General features: G+C 47.6%; 1 protein-coding gene across 1 annotated transcript in view; it reads left to right on the top strand.

The window, feature by feature from the left end:
• Positions 1 to 20,208, top strand: part of SPAG16 (sperm associated antigen 16) — a 932,486-nt gene that overhangs the window by 49,723 nt on the left and 862,555 nt on the right.

Genomic DNA, 20,208 nt, shown 5'->3' with positions numbered 1-20,208 from the left:
AATTATTTGACCATTAACAGAATGTAAATTGCTATTCTCAGAGGACAAGCAGGCTTCTATATTCTCACAAGTGGGTCATGCCGATTCGCGTCACCAGGTCTGACATTTTGCCAAAGCTAAAAGAGAGCTTTTGTGGATCGTGAGCCGCGCTCCACTGCGCATTGATGAATGAATTCCTGCCCGTTGTGCGAATGTGGTCTCCTTGGTTCTCTTTTTTTTCCGCAAGAGAAGAAGATGCTTTTTTTGTCTTCACTTCCACGTCCGGTCTGAAAGCTTTCTTTTTTATGCCTTCCGGTTGTTATTTTTGTTGATTTCTTTTTGGCTCTTCTCATAGGAATCGTTTTTCTACCCTTCCTTTATTTTTTTAGTACGTTTTGCCCGATTTTAAGTTTTCTTAATTTTTCGTCGTCACCTGGCCGGTTTTAGGCCCTGACTTTAGCAGGGTTCTTTCTTTGTTTTTTTTCTCCGTGCTTTTCACCTTTTTGCAGGCACCATCAAGTCGTTTGATTTAGCCGGTGAAGTTTTCCCGTCCATGTCCACGAAGATTCACATTGGCTTCAAGCACTGTACCCGGTGCAGTCAGACTGTCTCAGGGAAGGACCCCCATTCTTGGTGTTTGCAGTGTCTTGGGCCCGACCATAGCCCTGCTCATTGTGTTCTCTGTCTTCGTATGAAGAAGAGGACCCTGCTTTCCGGAGAGGCTCAAAGTCTGACGCGTCAACATTGACGTCAAGCATCGCAACAGTATCATATGTGTCGGTAAACATGGCTACTTTGAGACCCTTAGACACTGGAGCAGTGAGGCATCGAGTGGGTCTCCACCTGTCTTGAGGCCTCCTGCTGTGCAGGGCCTCCGGGACTGTCCATCGTCGGACCTGACCCCGAGGCAATGTGAGGATTCAATGTCTTCCTCGGCACAGAGGAGCCTTGGTGACACGCTTCAGGCAAAGGCCAAGAAGCATCGTCATTGGTCACCCTCGACACATGGCGCCGGGAGGATCGCTCTCCCTCCATACAGGAGGTGCCGATGCGCCTGTCTCCAAGCAACCGAGATCCTGCTCCCGCGTTGACTCCAGCGGTTCTGCAACCTACACCTCAACCGGCACCCCAGCTTTTCCCGGTGTCGGCCTTTGATGAGTGCACCTGGGCCTTGCTTCCAGGGCTGCTGGATGACATTATGTAGCGGTGTGCATCAGTATCAGGGGTGCTTGCACTTGCCATATCTCCTGTTGCGGCCCTGCTTGGCCCTCAGCCTGCGGTGCGGCCTCCGATGCCAGCACTGCTTGCGACCCTGGTGTCGACTGCCACCCAAGCTGGCACACCCTCGACATCGGTGGATGAAGCTTTGTCGGGGTTGAGATGGGAGCTGACTTCTCAACACTGCTCTCTTGGCATCGAGGAAGGTTCAGTCACTGCAATCCCATAGGTAGATACTTTCCAACACTGAGGGAGGGCGCTCATGGGATTCAGAGGAGGATCCCAGATACTTCTCCTCAGATGAGTCTTATGGGATCCCTTCTGAACCCTCCCCTTCACCTGAAAGGAGACTGTGTCTGCTGGAGAGCCTTTCATTTGCATCTTTTAAGAAAATGACTGATTCCATTCCATTTCCATTGGAAGTGGAGGATGAACCTAGGGCCAACATGCTCGAGGTCATGGATTATACATCTCCTCCTAATGAGGCTGTGACTGCCCCTCTCCACGAGGTACTTAAAAACAGTGGCGTACCAAGGGAGGGGCGGTGGGGGCGGTCCGCCCCGGGTGCCAGTGGGTGGGGGGTGCTCCGCTCCCGCCGCCTCCCGTGGCCGTTCCCACGGCGCCGCACATTTAAAAAACCGGCGAAGCAGCGTTGCAGGCAGCGCCTCGTGCCCTGCTTGTAAAAAAAAAAAAATCAAATCTCCTTCCCCTCCTTCTCTTGACGTCTTGACGTCTTGACGTCGACTCGGGCCTTCCAATCAATTTGATTGGAAGGCCCGAGTCGACGTCAAGACGTCAAGACGAGGAGAAGGAAGGAGATTTGATTTTTTTTTTTTGTTTACAAGCAGGGCACGAGGCGCTGCCTGCGACGCTGCTTCGCCGGTGGGGAAGGAGAGAGGCGAAAGGGACTCGGGTGGGGGTGTTCAGAGGGGAAAAGGGGAGGGGAGAAGGGGACTGGGGTGGGGGTCTCAGACGGGGGAAGGGGATGGGAGAAGGGGACTGGGGTGGGGGTGTTCAGAGGGGAGAAGGGGACTGGGGTGGGGATCTCAGACAGGGGAGGGGGGAGGAGAAGGGGACTGGGGTGGGGATCTCAGACAGGGAGAAGGGGACTGGGGTGGGGATCTCAGACAGGGAGAAGGGGACTGGGGTGGGGGTGTTCAGAGGGGGAAAGGGGAGGGGAGAAGGGGACTGGGGTGGGGATCTCAGACAGGGGAGGGGAGAAGGGGACTGTGGTGGGGGTCTCAGACAGGAGAAGGGGAGGGGAGAAGGGGACTGGGGTGGGGGTGTTCAGAGGGGAGAAGGGGGCTGGAACTGGGGGCTGAAAAAAGGGGCAGAGAGAGAGAGGGAACAGATCCTAGATGGAAGGGGGAGCGAGAGGGAGGGCAGACCCTGGATGGATGGGAGAGGGAGGGCAAATGGTGGATTGAAGGGGCAGAGAGAAAGGGCAGGCAGTGGATGGAAAGGACGGCAGAGAGGGCTGACACTGGATGGCAGAGAGAGAGAGAGAGAGAGAGTGAAGACAGATGCTGGATGGAAGGAAGACGGTGAAAAGAAGATGAGGAAAGCAGAAACCAGAGACAACAAACTGTAAATAAAATATATTTTTTTATTTTTTTTGCTTTAGGATAAAGTATTGTAGATATGTTAAATGTTTATAATAGAACATGTAAATAAGGTAATCTTTTTATTGGACTAATTTTAATACATTTTGACTAACTTTCGGAGAACAAAACCCCCTTCCTCAGGTCAGGATAGGATACTGTAACAGCACTATACTGTACTGACCTGAGGACGGAGGTTTTGGCCTCTGAAAGCTAAATGTATTAGTCCAATAAAATGGTATTATTTTACTTTCTTTTTTTTTTATATTTCAAGAAGTCTTTATTAAATGTTAAATTCAATACAAAAAGCAACACAGTCTGCCATCCGAACAAAATGTTTTCAATAAGAATAAAATAATACAGTTCCTTTCTGCATTGTACATAATACTATCATTTTGCATACAACATTATTGATCAATTGAACTTCAACATTTTTAAAGTTTTAAAGATATTAATTCCCCTTGTCCCCCCCCACCCCTCCCTCCCCCCACCCCCTACATGAGTATGGCTCAGTGTTCTCCTGTCCACAGGATCTAGATATCCTTCTCCTTCCATTATGGATATTGTTCCAAGAAGGTACCCCAAACAGCTTGCCATTGATTCAGCTTGCGTTTTCGTTCTGCTAGTAACCTTTCCATTTCACAAACATATTTTAACTTTGCAATCCATCTCTCAATGGAGGGTATACCTTTCTGCTTCCAATAAGCAGCCAATACCTGCCTAGCTACTCCGGTCGCCAGTCTCACCAAAATCTGTTGGCTATGTGTTAACCCTCCTACTTTAACAGAGAACAGAAAAGTTTCTGGGGTCCACCTAAAGGTGTGTCCTACCCATCTCTGCAGCCTACTATGTACTGTTTTCCAGTACGCTTTAATTTTGCCACATGTCCACCACATATGCCCCATTGTTCCTTTTTGACCACATCCCCTCCAGCACAATCCTGAGCCTGCTGGATATATTTTTTGGAGGCGTGCCGGGGTGAGGCACCAGCGGAACAATACTTTTATTGCATTCTCTTTTAACGGTACATGTACCGACACGCCTCCTGCCCCCTTTTCAATCTTTTCCCAGTCCTTTTCCCCCAGGGCCGTTCCCAGCTCGCTATTCCAGCTCTTTCTATGGAGGCAATATCGAGGAGCCTGTGCACTGATGCATTTATATAATTGGCTGATCAATCCACCAGAGGACTCAGTCCTCTCACAAATATCCTCCAGAATAGACCTTTCCCGTTTTATGACCTCTCTCACTGCCTTTGTTTTGAGAAAGTGGGTCAGCTGGAGGTATGCGTAATTGTCTTCCTCCAATTCTGGATATTGTGAGTGCAGACTTCGAAGTGAGAGTATTTGCTCTGCTTCGAACATTTGGCCCCACCTCCTTAGACCTATGGCATACCATCGAGTAAATATCCCCGGTGTAGTTCCAGGCATAAAGAGTGGATTATATGCTATTGGAGATAAACTAGTGAGAATGCATTTCTTCTGAGGGAAGAGACTATCCCAATAGTAGAGGGTTACCCCAATGGAAGGACATTCACCCCCCCCCATTACCCTAAAAGATTTAGGGGTCCACATTAACGCTCCTAGAGGTGTATGCCCCAAAGAGTATTGCTCCAGTTGGACCCATTGTCTATCTGGGTATTCTTGGTACCACTCAATCGCTACTTTCCCTTGGGCCGCCCTATAGTACCACATGAGATTAGGGACTCCCAGCCCCCCCTTTCGTTTGTCTTGATATAGTAAAGTACGCGATAAGCGTGGTCGCTTTCCTGCCCAGACGAACCGCATTATTTTATCCTGCAGCGTTGATAGATATCGCCTGGGCATTAATACAGGCAGCGCTTGAAAGAGGTAGAGCAAACGAGGCAACACGTTCATTTTAACTATCGCTACCCGTCCAAACCATGAAAACACCATGTCCCCCCAGCGTTCTAGATCTGCCACAATGTCCCGTCCTAGTCTTTTGTAATTAACTTGAAAAAGTTCCGATGTTTCAGAGGTCAAATTAACCCCTAGATAGCGTATATACCTAGAAGCCCACCGAAATGGAAAGGATGTCTTTAAAGATTCCAGGTCCAGAGCCGGCAGTGTAATGTTAAGGGCCTCCGATTTGGTCATATTGACCTTAAACCCAGACACCGCTGAATATTCTTCAATAGTGCGCAGAAGGTTAGGAAACGATGTCAGTGGTCGAGTAATGAACAGCAAGACGTCGTCCGCAAACAGCGCCAACTTGTGTGCCCTGCCTTCTATGGCCAGACCAAAAATACCCGGTTCTGACTGTATCCGAGATGCAAGAGGCTCCATTACCATTGCGAATAGTAAGGGAGACAAAGGGCATCCCTGCCGAGTTCCTCTGTGAAGAGCAAACAGCCCCGAGTTGCCCCCATTGACTCTCACACATGCCCTTGGAGATTCATAAAATGCTTGTATCCAGCCTCTGAACCGATTCCCAAACCCTAACACCTCTAGTGTCTTATACATAAATGGCCAATGTACCCTATCAAAAGCCTTTTCGGCATCTAAACTAAGAAGACACAATGGCCGCTGGCTTCTCTTAGCCAAATAGATAAGGTCTATTACTCTTCTAATGTTATCCATAGCCTTACGGTGCGCAACAAAGCCCACCTGATCAGGGTGAATTAGCACTGGAAGCACCGGGGCCAACCTATTGGCCAAAACTTTGGCCAAAATTTTGACATCAGAGTTCAACACCGAAATAGGCCTGTAGGAGCCACATTCAGAGTGGTCTTTGTCCGGCTTAGGCAAGACCGCTATCCATGCCTCTTTCATAGACTGAGGCAGTATCTCCCCCCTTCCTACCATATTGAATAGGTCTGCTAATAGTGGTGCCAATTCTTTATTAAACATCTTGTAGAATTCATTTGGGAGCCCATCCAAGCCCGGAGACTTACAAGATGGCAAGCCATGGATAGCTTCCTGTATTTCTAAGGGTGTAACAGGACTGTCTAATTGGGCCTGCTGCTGGAAAGTCAATGGTGAGAGATCACTATCCGCTAGATACTCCTCCACAGAGTCCTCGGCAGGGTGTATCTCCTGATCATACAAAGCTTGGTAAAAATCCCTAAAACGTTTACGAATTTCCTCTGAGGTGCGTATCAGGCCTCCCTCCCCATCGCGTATCTGTGTGATTGTACGATCTACCTTCTGCCTTCGTAGCTTTATGGCCAGAAGGCGACCCGCCTTATTTATGTGTTCATAGGACCCCAGCCGCTGTCTATTGTGTAAATGGCTCAGCTGCTCCGAGTAAATGGAGTCCAGTAACATTCTCTGATCTTTCAGTTCTTGTAAAATCTGTCGGGAACCATTTGCTTTGTGTTGTGCCTCCAGATTGTGTATACGGCCCATACATCCCTTAATCTGAGCTTTGCACATTCTAGATCTCTTACTAGCCAATTTCAAAAAATATCCCCTAGTGACAGCTTTCATCGCATCCCATACCACATTGAGATCAGGCCCAGATTCCTTATTAAACTCCAAGTATTCGTGTAAAACCGCTCTATACCCCTCTGCCACCTCCCCTTCCTGTAACAAACTGGTGTTAAGTGTCCATCTCTTATCCTTATATTCTACCTTTATTTTTGGAAGTATCACCCAAACTGGAGCATGATCAGATAGAGTCTTACTGCCTATTGCCGCTGTAGGGCCCCACTCCACTAGAGTTGTGTCTAGGAAAATGTAATCAATACGTGAATACGTTCCATGTGGTGATGAATAGAATGTATAGTCCCTATCCCTCATGTGTGTCAATCTCCAAATATCCAGTGTGCCCAGGGAGTATGTGAAAGAACCCAACGCCTGTGACTCTTTAATACCCTCTAACTTATGTTGCCCCGAGCGATCGAGACTAGGGTTCTTCACTGTATTAAAATCCCCCCCCACAATCAATATGCCCCTAGTAAATGCTGCCAATGCCAGTTTCAGCTTCGCAAAAAACTCCACCTGTCCAACATTTGGGGCATATATCGATGCCAAGGTCAGGTCTACCTGGTCTATTTTGATATATAAAAATATATATCTCCCCCCTGGATCTTTTTTTACCTCTAAAACCTGTATAGCCAGGGATGAGTGCATCAGTATTGCAACCCCCCCTGACCTTGAGCCCTCAGAGGATGCACAGTGGACTACTGGAAACCCCGGATGAGTGAGAAGTCTCTCGTGCTTTCGTCTTAAATGTGTTTCTTGCAGGAGGACTATATGGGGACTATGGTGTTGTAGCTCCTTAAATAGTTTCTGTCTCTTTTGTGGCATGTTCAAACCTTTAACATTATAGGATAGTATCTTTAGGTCTGTGGTCATGTCTTAATCATATAGTTATAAACATAGCATTCCAACCTTACAGGCTTAGCTGCATACACTCTCCATACGGACTTCCTTCCTTTAGAGCCATTCCCTCCGCCCACCCCCCTCCCACCTCCCTTTGTTCTCCCCCCCCCTACCCACATTATATCTCCCCTTCCCCTTATTTATTACACCACCCAGAGACTAATTCCTCCAAGTGGGATTGTAAAGGAATGACCCACCTCCCGGTTAAGTCCCCCGCCCGCCCCTCCCCCCATGGTGTCCTAAGCAGCTCTAAATCTTCGCTTGCATTTAGAATTCCTGCACAAATCATACTTTCTTACACCTCCCACCCCAAACCTTCAAACAGGTCCCTAATAGACAATACACATACTTTCTTAAGTCATTTCCTTACAGTCCATGAACTCACTAGACCAGTCTGGTGAAATAAGGGCCAGATCCTTGCCCTATTCCTAGTGCAGTACAGGTATGTCGTTACCAGATCGTATCTCGAATGCCCCTTCAGCGCTTAGATGCTGCGCGCTTCGATGGTTCTGGCACTCTCTTCCATTTTTGCAGCTTGGCTCTGGTTACTGGTGCTACTGTCCCAGGTGGTATCTGCTGCGTCACCAGTCCCCCTTTGAATAACGCTTCCCATGCTTCTGCCAGGTTGAACGCTCTGCACTTTATGCCCTGTAGCTCAAAATTCAAAGAGAAGGGGAATCCCCATCTATACTGCCTTTGATTTTTAATCAATATATCCAGGGCGGGTTTCATCAGCCGTCTCTGCTGGAGAGTGTACTGAGAAAGATCCTGATAAACAGAAACCGTAGCCCCTCCATATTCCAAGTCTTTTGAGTTCCTTGCTCGGGCCAGTATTCTTTCTTTAGCTTCATATTTCTGGAAGCGAACTATTATATCTCTGGTTTGCTGTGCTTTCCGTGGGCCCAAGGCGCGATGCGCCCGTTCCAGTTCTTCCGGTGCCTCGCCGGCTTCAGCTCCCATCAGCGTACTGCATATGGATTGGATAATCCGGGGCACATCTTCAGTCTCGCCTCCTTCAGGTATTCCACGAAAGCGTAAGTTGTTCCTGCGGCCTCTATTTTCTAAATCGTCCAATTTATATTCGAGGTCTGCATTGCGTGTTTCTAGCCCCTGAATCAGTTCTGTATGTCTATTCAGATGTTCCGCATGCTCGTCCAGCTTAACCTCGGCTTCCTCCACCCTGCCCCCCAGCTCCTTCAGTTCCGAGCTCAGGGTATCCATCCGCTCCAATATCTCATCTTTTGAGTTCTTAATCTCATGTTGTATATTAGATAAACAGTTGCGGAGCTCGCCGGAGATACCTTTTTTTGATGGTGGAGAGCGAGTTTCTGCCATAGATAGGGCCGAATCTGAATCAGATGGAGAGGCCCGTTCAGGAGATTCATGGCGGTGTGCACTTTTTCCACCCACGTTTTTCTCCCGCTTTTCAGGGTCTTTTTTACGGGTGGAAGCCGCTTTGCTCATGGCGATTTCACTGCTTGGGGTGCAGAAGTCACTGAACTCCCCTTTTTCCTTGATTCAGAGCTGCTTATAATCGCTTTTGATCGCTGCAAACGGACTTTGGGAGACAGAGCAACGTGGCTAAGCGACCATCCCGGGCGATGACGTCACTTCCGAGCATTATTTTACTTTCTATATTTGTTTTATTTCTATTTGTTAATTTGTAAAGTGATTGGTACTTGTTAGTTTTTTTCAAATTTACATCTGCTGTCTTTATAGTTTGCACAGTACTAGGGGACAGTTTCTGTTTCTGTGGTGTTGCATTGTATGCAGAGTCTGGCATTGGGGGTTCAGTTTAATTTTTGTCTAAATAGAAAGTTTATGATTACTTATTCTATAGTGGATTAGGGTGTATCTGTGTTTGTGAAAAAGACATGGCTTTCAGTTGGCATTGACTGTGCAGGATCTACGATCTGTACTATTCTGTCTGGTTTCATTTTACAATAGGTGAATTGATGTTCTAGTGCTCACTGTAGTGTTTAAGATGCTTTCCTTTCCTTGTGTGACTCGTAGAAATGACTGCTTATAGTATGGTAGAATTGCTCTATAAGTCCTGAGTGTTTTGTATTCTCAGCATGCCTAGTACTGGATTTGGGGGGGGGGGGGGGGGGTGTTAAAAAATGACCGGCCCCGGGTGTCAACTACCCTAGGTACGCCACTGCTTAAAAAAGACCTCTTTGGGAACTGGGAGTCCCCTCTGTCTGTCCCTGTCATGCCCAAGAAGATTGGCACCCAGTATTGGATGCAGAGTGAACCTGGTTTTGTTAGGCTTCGGTTACCTCATAATTTCATGGTGGTGGAGTCCACTCTCAAAAGAGCCAGGAGTACTAGGAAATATGCCTTGAAGCCCCCAGGCAGAGAAGCTAGAACTCTAGATTATTTTGGGAGGAAGATGTTCCAGGCTTCAATGCTCATCTCGCGCATACAATCCTACCAGCTCTTCACAAGCGACTACTTGCGAAACTTGGTGAAACAGCTGTCAGACTTGGTGGATGCACTCACTCTAGAACATGCTGAGACTTTTCTCCAGTTGGTCAAGCAGCAGAAGTCGTGTCTAAAGTTCTTGGTCAGGGGCACTTATGACACTTTTGATATGGCATCCTGGATCTCTGCTCAAAGTATAGCAATGCACAGACTCTCAGGCTGTGTGTGTCTGACTTGGAACATTCTGTTCATCAGAGGTTGGCGGATATCCCTTGCCATGCTTACCAATGCTCCCGATACCTTTTTGGAGAGAAGGTTGAGGAGGTCGCTGACCAAATCAAGAAACACACTGGTAAAATCTCTTCTTTCTCCCTCAGGGCGCCTTCTGCATCCACCTCCTCAGCTAGGAGGACTTTTGGCAAGTCCAGGAGCCGTTCCTACTATTATCCTAGGCATAGGTACAATCCTTCAGTTTGTCAGCCTATTAAGGCTCAGCCCCAGCATGCTCATTCACGTTAACAGCATGTGCTTAATACCCCTACTTCTCCCCAGGCAAAGCAAAAATGGGCTTTTGACTGGCTCCAGCAGAGCATAGCAGCAGTAAACGTATCCATCCTGGATTACTTGCCGGTTGGGAGGAGGTTAAAATTTTTTCGCCAAAGGTGGCCTCTTATGACCTCCGACTGGTGGGTTTTTTAATTAGTCTGTCTCAGATACACCTTCAATTGGCTATCCAAACCTCCAAATTGCCCACTGAGAGCTCATTCATTCAGCTCTCAACACAGGCAGGTACTTGCAGAGGAACTCTCCGCTCTTCTAAAGGCCCATGCAGTCAAACCCATTCCACCAGGAGAAGGAGGGCAGGGATTCTATTTCAGGTACTTCCTTGTGCAGAAGAAAACAGTGGGGATGCATCCCATCCTAGACCTGAGGGCCCTGAACAAATTCCTAGTCCAAGAATAATTCATGATGGTTTCCCTGGGCACTCTTCTCCCAACGATTCGGAAAGATGATTGACTATGCTCTCTGGACTTAAAGGATGCCTATACTCACATCCTGATACTTCCGGTGGCCTGGAACTATCTTCGATTTTGGCTGGGAACATATCACTTTCAGTACTGCGTGCAGTGGTGTGCTGGAGCCGGCTTGCACCGGCTCGCAAGAGCCGCTTGTTAAATTTTGACAGCTCTTGCGAGCCGGTTGTTGTACAGGGCGAGCCGGCTCCATTGCACAAGATAAGCATGGCAGGAGGGCGCCATGCTTACCTCCCCTCCCGCTCCCATCCATGTCTAGTGATGTCCTTCGCCCCCCCCATCCTCCCCTGCCGCTCCCATCTGTCAGTTCAATTACCTGCCTCGAAGCGCCACCTTATTTAAAGCCCTGCTGCCCGTCTCCAGCTGCCTTCCCTGCTTGCTTCTCAGGCATTCGGTTCGCGCCCTTAGTCCCACTTTCTGACGTCATTCTGACGTCATTTCCTTTTCCCTCGGTGGGACTAAGGGCGCGAACCGAACGCCTGAGAAGCAAGCAGGGAAGGCAGCTGGAGACGGGCAGCAGGCAGGCCTTAAATAATGCGGCGCTTCGAGGCAGGTAATTGAAACTGATGGATGGGAGCGGCAGGGGAGGATGGGGGGCGAAGGACATCGCTACACATGGATGGGAACGGGAGGGAGGAGAACTGCTGGGCATGGATGGGCAGAGGGAGGCAGGGGAGAGAATTGCTGGGCATGGATGGGCAGAGGGAGGCAGGGGAGAGAATTGCTGGGCATGGATGGGCAGAGGAGAGAATTGCTGGGCATGGATGGGCAGAGGGGGCAGGGGAGAGAAGAGAATTGCTGGGTATGGATGGATAGAGAGGGGCAGGGGAGAGAGGAGAGTTTCAAGACATGGATGGAGGGGAGAGCAAGAGAAATTCTGGACATGGATGGAGGGGAGGGAAGGGAGAGAGAAGAAATACTGGACATGGAGGGAAGATAGAGGAAGGAGATTAGATGAGGGAAAAGGAAGTGAGGAGAGAAACTGCACATGGATGGAGAAAATAGGCAGAAGCTGGATCCACTGTACAGTCAAGTCTGCGGAGGACAAGAAATGAAGAAGAAAGAAGGAAAGAAAAGAAATAAATGGAAAGGAAGCCCTGGAAACGGAGTCAAGGGAACAGATAGAGAGCAGCAGAATCAGATACTGGACCAACATGATCAGAGAAACAAAGTCACCAGACAACAAAGGTAGAAAAAAAAATAATTTTAGTTTCATTATAGTGTTTGGAATATGTCCACTTTGAGAATCAGGTGCTGAACGTTAAAAGTTTATGTTTATTTACTTAGTTATGGCATTTTATCCCATATTAAACATGAATTAGATTGGAACCTGGGATCATTTAATTTTTTTTTCCTGGAGAGAGTAATGTGTTGGCCGCTGCCCCCCCCCCCCCCCCCCCACCCTGGGTATAGCCAGCTCTGCAATTTTTTTTTTTTTGGGGGGGGGGTGCAGTGGTGGATGGGGGGGGCGCCGAGGTCGACCGGGGAGAGAGCCTGTTGTTAAAAATTTACCAGCACACCACTGACTGCGTGTTGCCTTTTGGCCTCATGACAGCTCCCAGGGTCTTCACCAAATGTCTAGCGGTAGTTGCAGCATCTCTATGCAGTCTGAGAGTCCATGTGTTCCCATATCTAGATGATTGGGTGGTGAAGAGCACCTCTCCGGACAGAGCTCAGGAGTCCATTCAGATGACTATTCGTGTGTCAGAGCACCTAGGGCTCATTTTACACTACCCCAAGTCCCATCTTCACCCTCTTCAGAGATTAGAGTTCATTGGAGCCCTGCTCGATACTCAGATGGTTCGAGCCTTCCTCAAGGACACGAGAGCAGACAATCAAGTTGCACTCGTGTCCAATGTTCGAGCCTCTTAGCAGGTTCTTAGCAGGTCAAAGCTCGGCAGATGTTGAGATTGTTGGGCCACATGACTTCCACAGTGTATGTTACACCCATGACATGTCTTCACTTGAGATCAGCTCAATGGACCCTAGTTTCTCAGTGGTATCAAGCTAAGGGAAGTCTGGAAGATGTCATCCGAGTATCCCCGGAGCTTGTACGCTTCCTTCAGTGGTGGACAATTTGATCCAGTTTGACTCTGGGAATTCCATTCTAAATTCCTCAACCACAAAAAGTGCTGACGATGGATGCATCTCTCCAAGGATGGGGAGCTCATGTAGGTGGACTTCACACTCAAGGAGCTTAGTCCTCTCAGGAAACGAATCTACAGATCAATCTCCTGGAGCTCCAGGTGACCTGGAACGCTCCAAAGTCTTTGAGAGATCGGCTATCTCACAAAATTGTTCTCATCCAAACAGACAACCAGGTTACAATGTATTATATGAACAAGCATGGGGAACCGGATCTCACCCTCTGTGTTCGGAGGCCATCTGGATGTGGCATTGGGCTTGCCACCATGGCATGCTTCTTCAAGCCACCTATCTGGCCGGTGCAAACAACACTCTGTCCGACAGACTGAGTAGGATAAAGCAACGTCACGAGTAGTCTCTCAACATGAGCATAGCCCGCAAGATCTTACGAGTGTGGGACACCCCCTTGGTGGATCTTTTTGCCACTCAGCTTAACCACAATGTTCCTCAGTTCTGTTGAAGGTTTCAGGCTTATGACAGACTAGCATCAGACGTCTTTCTCCTCAATTGGGGGACAGGACTTCTGTATGCGTATCCTCCAATACCTCTAGTGGGAAAATCTTTGTTGAAACTCAAGCAAGACTGCGGAACCATGATTCTGATTCTGCCGTACTGTCTGCGTCAGATATGGTTCCCTCTTCTTGTGAAATTATCCTCCAAAGAACCATGGAGATTGGAGTGTTTTCTGACCCTCATCACACAGAATGAAGGGTCACTTCTGCATCCCAACCTCCAGTCTCTGGCTCTCACAACTTGGATGTTGAGAACCTAGAATTCACTTCTTTAGGTTTTTCTTTTAAATGGAGGAGGTTTGCCATCTGGTATGAGAGCAAGGCCCTACATCTTTGCTCTTGTCCTACACAGACCTTGCTTGAATACCTTCTACACCTATCAGAGTCTGATCTCAAGGCCAAGGCTGTAAGGGTTCACCTTAGTGCAATTAGTGCTTATGATCATCGTGTAGAAGGTAAGCCCATCTCTGGACAGCCTCTTGTTGTTCGCTTCATGAGAGGTTTGCTTTTGTCAAAGCCCCCTGTCAAACCTACACCAGTGTCGTGGGATCTTAACGTCGTTCTCACCCAGCTGATGAAAGCTCCTTTTGAGTCACTGAATTCCTGCCGTCTGAAATACTTGACCTGGAAGGTGATTTTATTGGTGGCTGTTACTTCAGCTCGTAGGGTTATTAAGCTTCAGGCCTTAGTAGTGGATGCACCTTATACTAAGTTTCATCACAACAGAGTAGTCCTCCGCACGCACCCTAAGTTCCTGCCAAAAGTGGTGTCGGAGTTCCATCTGAACTAGTTGATTGTCTTGCCAACATTCTTTCCCCAACCTCATGCCCATCCTGGTGAAAGCAGCTTGCACACCTTGGATTGCAAGAGAGCATTGGCCTACTACCTGGAGTGGACATGGCCCCACAGGCAGTTCATCCTGTTTTTTGTTTCTTTTGATCCCAACAGGATGGGGGTCGCAATCGGGAAATGCACCATATCCGTTGGCTGGCAGATTGCATTTCCTTCACTTATGCCCAGGCTGGGCTGGCCCTAGAGGGCCATGTCACAGCTCACAATGTCAGAGCCATGGCTACATCGGTAGCAAAATCCCGGACCAGGTGATGTGGATCGGCATCACACATTTGCGAGAATATGAAGCCTGCTGTCCTCGGAGAATAGCTGCTACAGGTAAGTATCTTCGCTACCTTGACTGTAATCTGAAACTAAATATGAAAAACACAACAACTACTGCTGTTTATTATTTCTGAAGTGCTACCAGGCATTCACAGGGCTGTAAAGACACACAAAAGAAATCACAAATATGTAACAGCACTGGATATGATAGAGTCTATTAAAAACAGTCTAATAAAATCATAGTACAAGACCCAACATGGCCATTGTTCGCCCCGAGGGCTGCATCAGGTGTTAAAGATTTGTAGTGTTCTTTATGTACTCCTGATGACCTTTGCAAGAAGGCTATAATAGTTATGTTTCAATAGTTTTTATTGATGATCAACAGGTTAAACAGACCGCCATATGTCACCCCTAAACAATAAACAACTAACCATGGTTATACATCGGAAGTTAAATCATACAGCTAGATCATCATCAAAGTTTCACATTTTCTCCCCAACCCCATTTCCAACATGTTAAGTCTTTTTATTGGAACCAGTTGCCTCAAAAAACAGACACCATTTTAAGCAAAGCTTTCGCACATATACCACAATATTACAAAAAGTGATGCAAAAAATTCACCCCAACAACTGTCCAAACTGAAAAGATCACTCCCACCCCCCCTACCTTCCCACAACCCACTTGTGAACTTTTTAAATATTCAAAATAAAGCTTCGTGCTCTTGAGGGCATGGTTAACCACAATGGCTCCCATACCATGCGGAACCTCTCTCCTTCAGTGCTGTCCAGGGATTTCACACGGCATCTATCCAGCCGCATTTGATGTATCAGCTGCGCACGCCAGCATGCTAGTGGTGGCATGAGATCTGATCGCCAAGATTTCAGAATCGTGGTAATACCAAATAAAATTGACCACTGCACATATCTCTTAAAGCCTTTAGGTGGTGTCGCAGTAAATTTGTAACTAAAAAATAATATCAGCGGGTCACACACTACAGAACATTCCCACTGTGACTGCAATGAGGAAAGTATGGCCCTCCAAAAAGCCTGCACCCGGGGACAGAGCCAAAACATGTCCCCAAGCGTAGCCGCTCCCCCTCCACATCTTGCGCATGTCCCATCACAAGACTCAGTTATTCTGGCCATTCTTTTAGGGGCCATGTAGGTTCTCATAAAAAATCTATATAACCGTTCACCCTGAGGGACCGAAAAGTGCATTTTATAGATACTACCCAAGAACCTCTGTCCAGTATCTGTTGTAACTGTGCAGCCAAGATCCTTAGTCCACGCTTTAGTCACCCCTATGTAATCTATTTCCTGGGTTGTGTCTTTTAGTTGCTGTAAATGGAATCTTAAAGGAACAGAGACCTGTGCCCCTAAAGAATACTGTTCCGTGAGGACATCAATCACGTCCTCCGTGAGATCTGTCCATGTTAAGGAGGACACATAATGTTTTAACTGAGCATAGGCGAAATATTGCGATCTAGAGATACCAAATTCTTCAATTAGCGCATCTAGTGGGCTATAATAGTTATAAACTCCATTAGATCAGCTATCTGTACATTAGTTATTATCCTGACATTTCATGTGGTCAGAAGAGTTTTTAGCCTGTTAATAGTATCGTTTTTTCCCCTACAACTACTAATATACATATTCATAGTTTTATAAGCAAAACTGTTTTTGATTATTTTGATGGCTGGAACTGTTTCTTAAGTGTTGAATACTAGCATGAAGAATAGTAACTATGAAATTTGTTTTTCTCCAAGGATAAGCAGACTATATTCTCACATGTGGGTGGCGTCATCCACGTCGCCTGGTTCGGAGCTTTAACAGGCTAGTATAGCTTTCAGAACACGTGCAGCATCTGCACGAAGCATCTATGAGTGCCTTCCCACCTGCCACAAGAGCGTGGGACCATCAGTCTCTTCTCATCCACAGTGAGGAGAGAACACGATTGTCCTTGTTCTCCTCACAACGTCTGGTGTGTGAGTGTTATTTTTTTTATTTTGTGCCTTCCCTTCAGGGTTTTTTTATCCTGCTTTTTTCATTTTATTTTTTTAGGAAAAGTTTCTCTCCCTTCCTATACAGTTTTAGTTTGATTATCCCACTTTTAAGTTTCCTTTGTTTTTGGCGTGCTCTGTAGGCCCTCTTAGGCCTGAACGGTGGTTGGGCGTTTATACCTTGATTTTTGTTTTTTGGCTGGTGCTTGCTCCTTTTTCAGTCATCATCGAGCCTTTTATTTTGGCCATGGCTGTTTTCCCTTCCATGTCCTTGAAGGTTCCGAGTGGCTTTAAGCGCTGTAGTTGGTGCGGTAGGACCACCTCTGGTAAAGACATTCATGCTTGGTGTCTTCAGTGTTTGGGGCTTGAATATACCCCATCCAGCTGTGTTCTTTGTCTTTAAATGAAGAAAAGGCCAGAGAGGCTCAGAGGGAAAAACGTTTTGGAACCAAGTCCAAAACCTTGGCATCAGTATAGGCATTGGCGTCGGGAGTTGCATCTGCACCGGGTTCATCGGTCCGCATGGCTGAGAGGCCTGTCTCAGACACTGGGAGTGGATGTGAATTGAGTAGGTCTCTGCCTGCCTTGATGCCAACCACTGTGCATGGCCCCCTGGGATCAGTCAGCATTGGATGCGACCCCAAGGTGACATGGGAATTCGACATTGTTCTCGTTGGCACCTAGGAGCATCGATGACAGGCATCAGGCGAAAGTCAAGAAGCATCAGCATCGATCCTCCTCGACGCCTGGTACCAGAAGCCCCGGGGCACCAAGGGATTCAGTCCTTGAGAAGTGCCAGAAGGACCACTCCTCCTCCATGCAGCAGGTGCCGATTCATGAGTCTCCATGCAACTAGGATCAGGCACCTGTCTTGACCCTTGCAGTTCAGCAGTCTGACTCTGAACCGGCACCCCAGCCTCTCCCAGTGGCACTTCTCGATAAGCGCATCCGGGCTATGCTCCATGAGCTCTTGGTGATGTTTTTACAACAGTGTGCATCTGCTTCTAGGGTGCTTGCACCAGCCGTGCCTCTTGCAGCTTCCCTGCAAGGCCCTCAGCCTGCAGTGAGGTTTCCAACATCAGTGTCGCATGCGGCACCGATGTTGACAGCCGCCTGTGTGGGCACCCCCTTGACATTGGTGGAGGAAGCTTCACCAGAATCGAGAGTGGATCTGACATCTCAACGCCCCTTCCAAGGACATGGAACCTCTATATTGAGGCAGGCTTGGTGTCAGGCCTCTCAAGGGAAAACTGGATTCGTGAGCCCTTGGACCACTGCTGTAGAGCGACAATGGCAAGCAAAACCCCCAACCAGAACTGGGCTAACACACCAACAAGACAGGGATTGCAGATGTAGATAAGCAAAGCAGGAACATACTGGACTAGAACACAGGACTGGAACAAGACTTCACCTGCACTTGACCGCTGTTCCCTAGGGGTTAGCAGGACTTACAGGATACAGGAACTCACACAGGGAATAGGACTCCAAAGCAAGCTTGACTAAACAGGGAGCAGGAATCAGGACTCAGAACTGAGGGTACTTCCTGAGGTAACAAAGTACAACAACAAGCTTGCATAAACAGGGACTGAGGTAAAAGGCAGAGGGGAACTAGAGACATAAAATAAGACAGACAAGGCAGAACCCAAAGCTAGGCTACAACCACAACCTAATACCAGTGCATAGACAGAAGGCTGAACACAAGGCAGCCATACAACACACAGAGAAACACTAGAGAGAAACAGGCTCACCACAGAGTACTGCAACCAGAGAGAACAATCCCAGGTGTAGTATGGTGAGGGCTAATTACACACCCACTGGCAGCAGCCAGCACAAGGAGACAGAACAAGAACTACAAGTAAGAGGAATATAACAAACACCACTGACCCAAACAGACACACTGAAATAGAAGGCAGAAATGCCCACAGACAGAACCAAGCAGAAGTGCAACTACACGCCAACGTACCTATAGCGATGCAAAGGCAAACTTAAGAAGTTCCCAGGTGGTAATAAAGGCACTACTGGTGAGGTCACCAGCAGGGTGGGGCTTAGCAACACAACAGCAGAGCACAGCTTGGCTGGAACAGGATCCCGGAATGAACTAGACTGGACTAGAACGGATTTCAGGATTTTCACATAGGTTTCAGGATTTACACACAGACTTGGCTTGGCTGGAGGAACCCCAAAACCAGTCTGACAGGGAATATAGTCACAATCGTGACACTTGGTCTCAGCCTTCCCATGAAGTGTTCTTCACCAACGCCGATGAGGTTCCTTTTGAATTGCTGGACTCCTATCATCTGAAGTACTTGACCCCGCTAGCTGTTACTTCAGCTCACAGAGTCATTGAGCTTCAGGCCCTAGTGGCAGATCCACCTTACACTAAACTTCATCACAACAGAGTAGTTCTCCACATACACCCTAAGTTTCTGTCTAAGGGTGTGTCGGAGTTCCACCTGAACCAGTTGATTGTTCTTCCAAAATTCTTTCCCAAACCTCATGCCCATCCTGGCAAAAGTGCACTGCACACCTTGAACTACAAGCAAGCATTGGCCTTTTACTTGGAGCAGACTAGGCCCTACAGATAGTCCACCAAGCTTTTTGTTTCTTTTGATCCCAATAGGATGGGGGTTGCCATCGGGAAATGCACAATCTCCAGTTGGCTGGCAGATTGCATTTCATTCACTTATGCTCAGGCTGGGCTGACTCATGAGAGTCATGTCAGGGCTCTCAATGTCAGGGCCATGTCTGTGTTGGTAGCCCACTTGAGGTCTGCTTCCACTGAAGAAAGTTGCAAGGCTGTGACGTCTTCAGTCCACACATTTACACCTCACTACTGCCATGAGCAGTATAGCCGATACGATAGTCGTTTTAGACATACATTCCACAGAATGTGTTTGGGGTCCAAAATCTGACTCTGCCTCCCCCTCCCCCCCCCCCAGGCCCATTTTGTTCTGTTCCAGGCTGCACTGTCACACAGTTGTATATAGTTTCAGGTTAATTATTTCTTTTGCCTTCACCATTGCAAGGGCCAACTGACCAACAGCTGTTGTTTTCAGAGAGCCTTGTAGCTAGAGATTCCCACATATGAGAATATGGCCTGCTTATCCTTGGAGAAAGTGAAGATTACTTACCTGTAGCAGGTATTCTCTAAGGACAGTATGCCATTCATTCTCACATACTATCCCACCTCCCCTAGGAGTTGATTCCATGCTATTCTATTGTACTGATGGTCCAGCGCTCTCGCAGCGGGCAGGAAGACATTTGTGCATGCGTGGTGGGGACGCTGCACGTGTTCATAAACTATACTAGCTTGTTAAAGCTCCGCACCGGGTGATGTGAATGACATTGCCCACAGTTGAGAATGAATGGCCTGCTGTCCTCGGAGATGAAAATGGTAATGGAATTCAAACATGCATGGGATAAACACAAAGGAATCCTGTTTAGAAGGAATGGTTCTGTGGAATCTTAGCAGAGATTGGGTGGCAACGCCGGTAATTGGAAACAAAATGGGAGCTGGGCAGACTTCTACGGTCTACGCCCTGATCTTGACTGAATAGATAGGGATGGGCTGGAGTGTAAATTTAAGGGGCTTCAATGTTAGCTTCAGAACTTAGTACAAGAACAGTACTGGGCAGACTTCTATGGTCTGTGCCCTGAGAAAGGCAAGGACAAATCAAACTCGGGTATACATATAAAGTATCACATACCATGTAAAATGAGTTTATCTTCTTGGGCAGACTGGATGGACCGTACTGATCTTTATCTGCCGTCATTTACTATGCTACTATGTTACTATATGTTACTATCAGGCTTATTTTCGAAAGAGAAGGGCGCCCA

Source organism: Microcaecilia unicolor, chromosome 7, assembly GCF_901765095.1.
Source record: "Microcaecilia unicolor chromosome 7, aMicUni1.1, whole genome shotgun sequence".
NCBI lineage: Eukaryota > Metazoa > Chordata > Amphibia > Gymnophiona > Siphonopidae > Microcaecilia > Microcaecilia unicolor.
The sequence above is the reverse complement of the archived record's forward strand: the minus strand, read 5'-3'. Positions and strand labels throughout refer to the sequence as shown.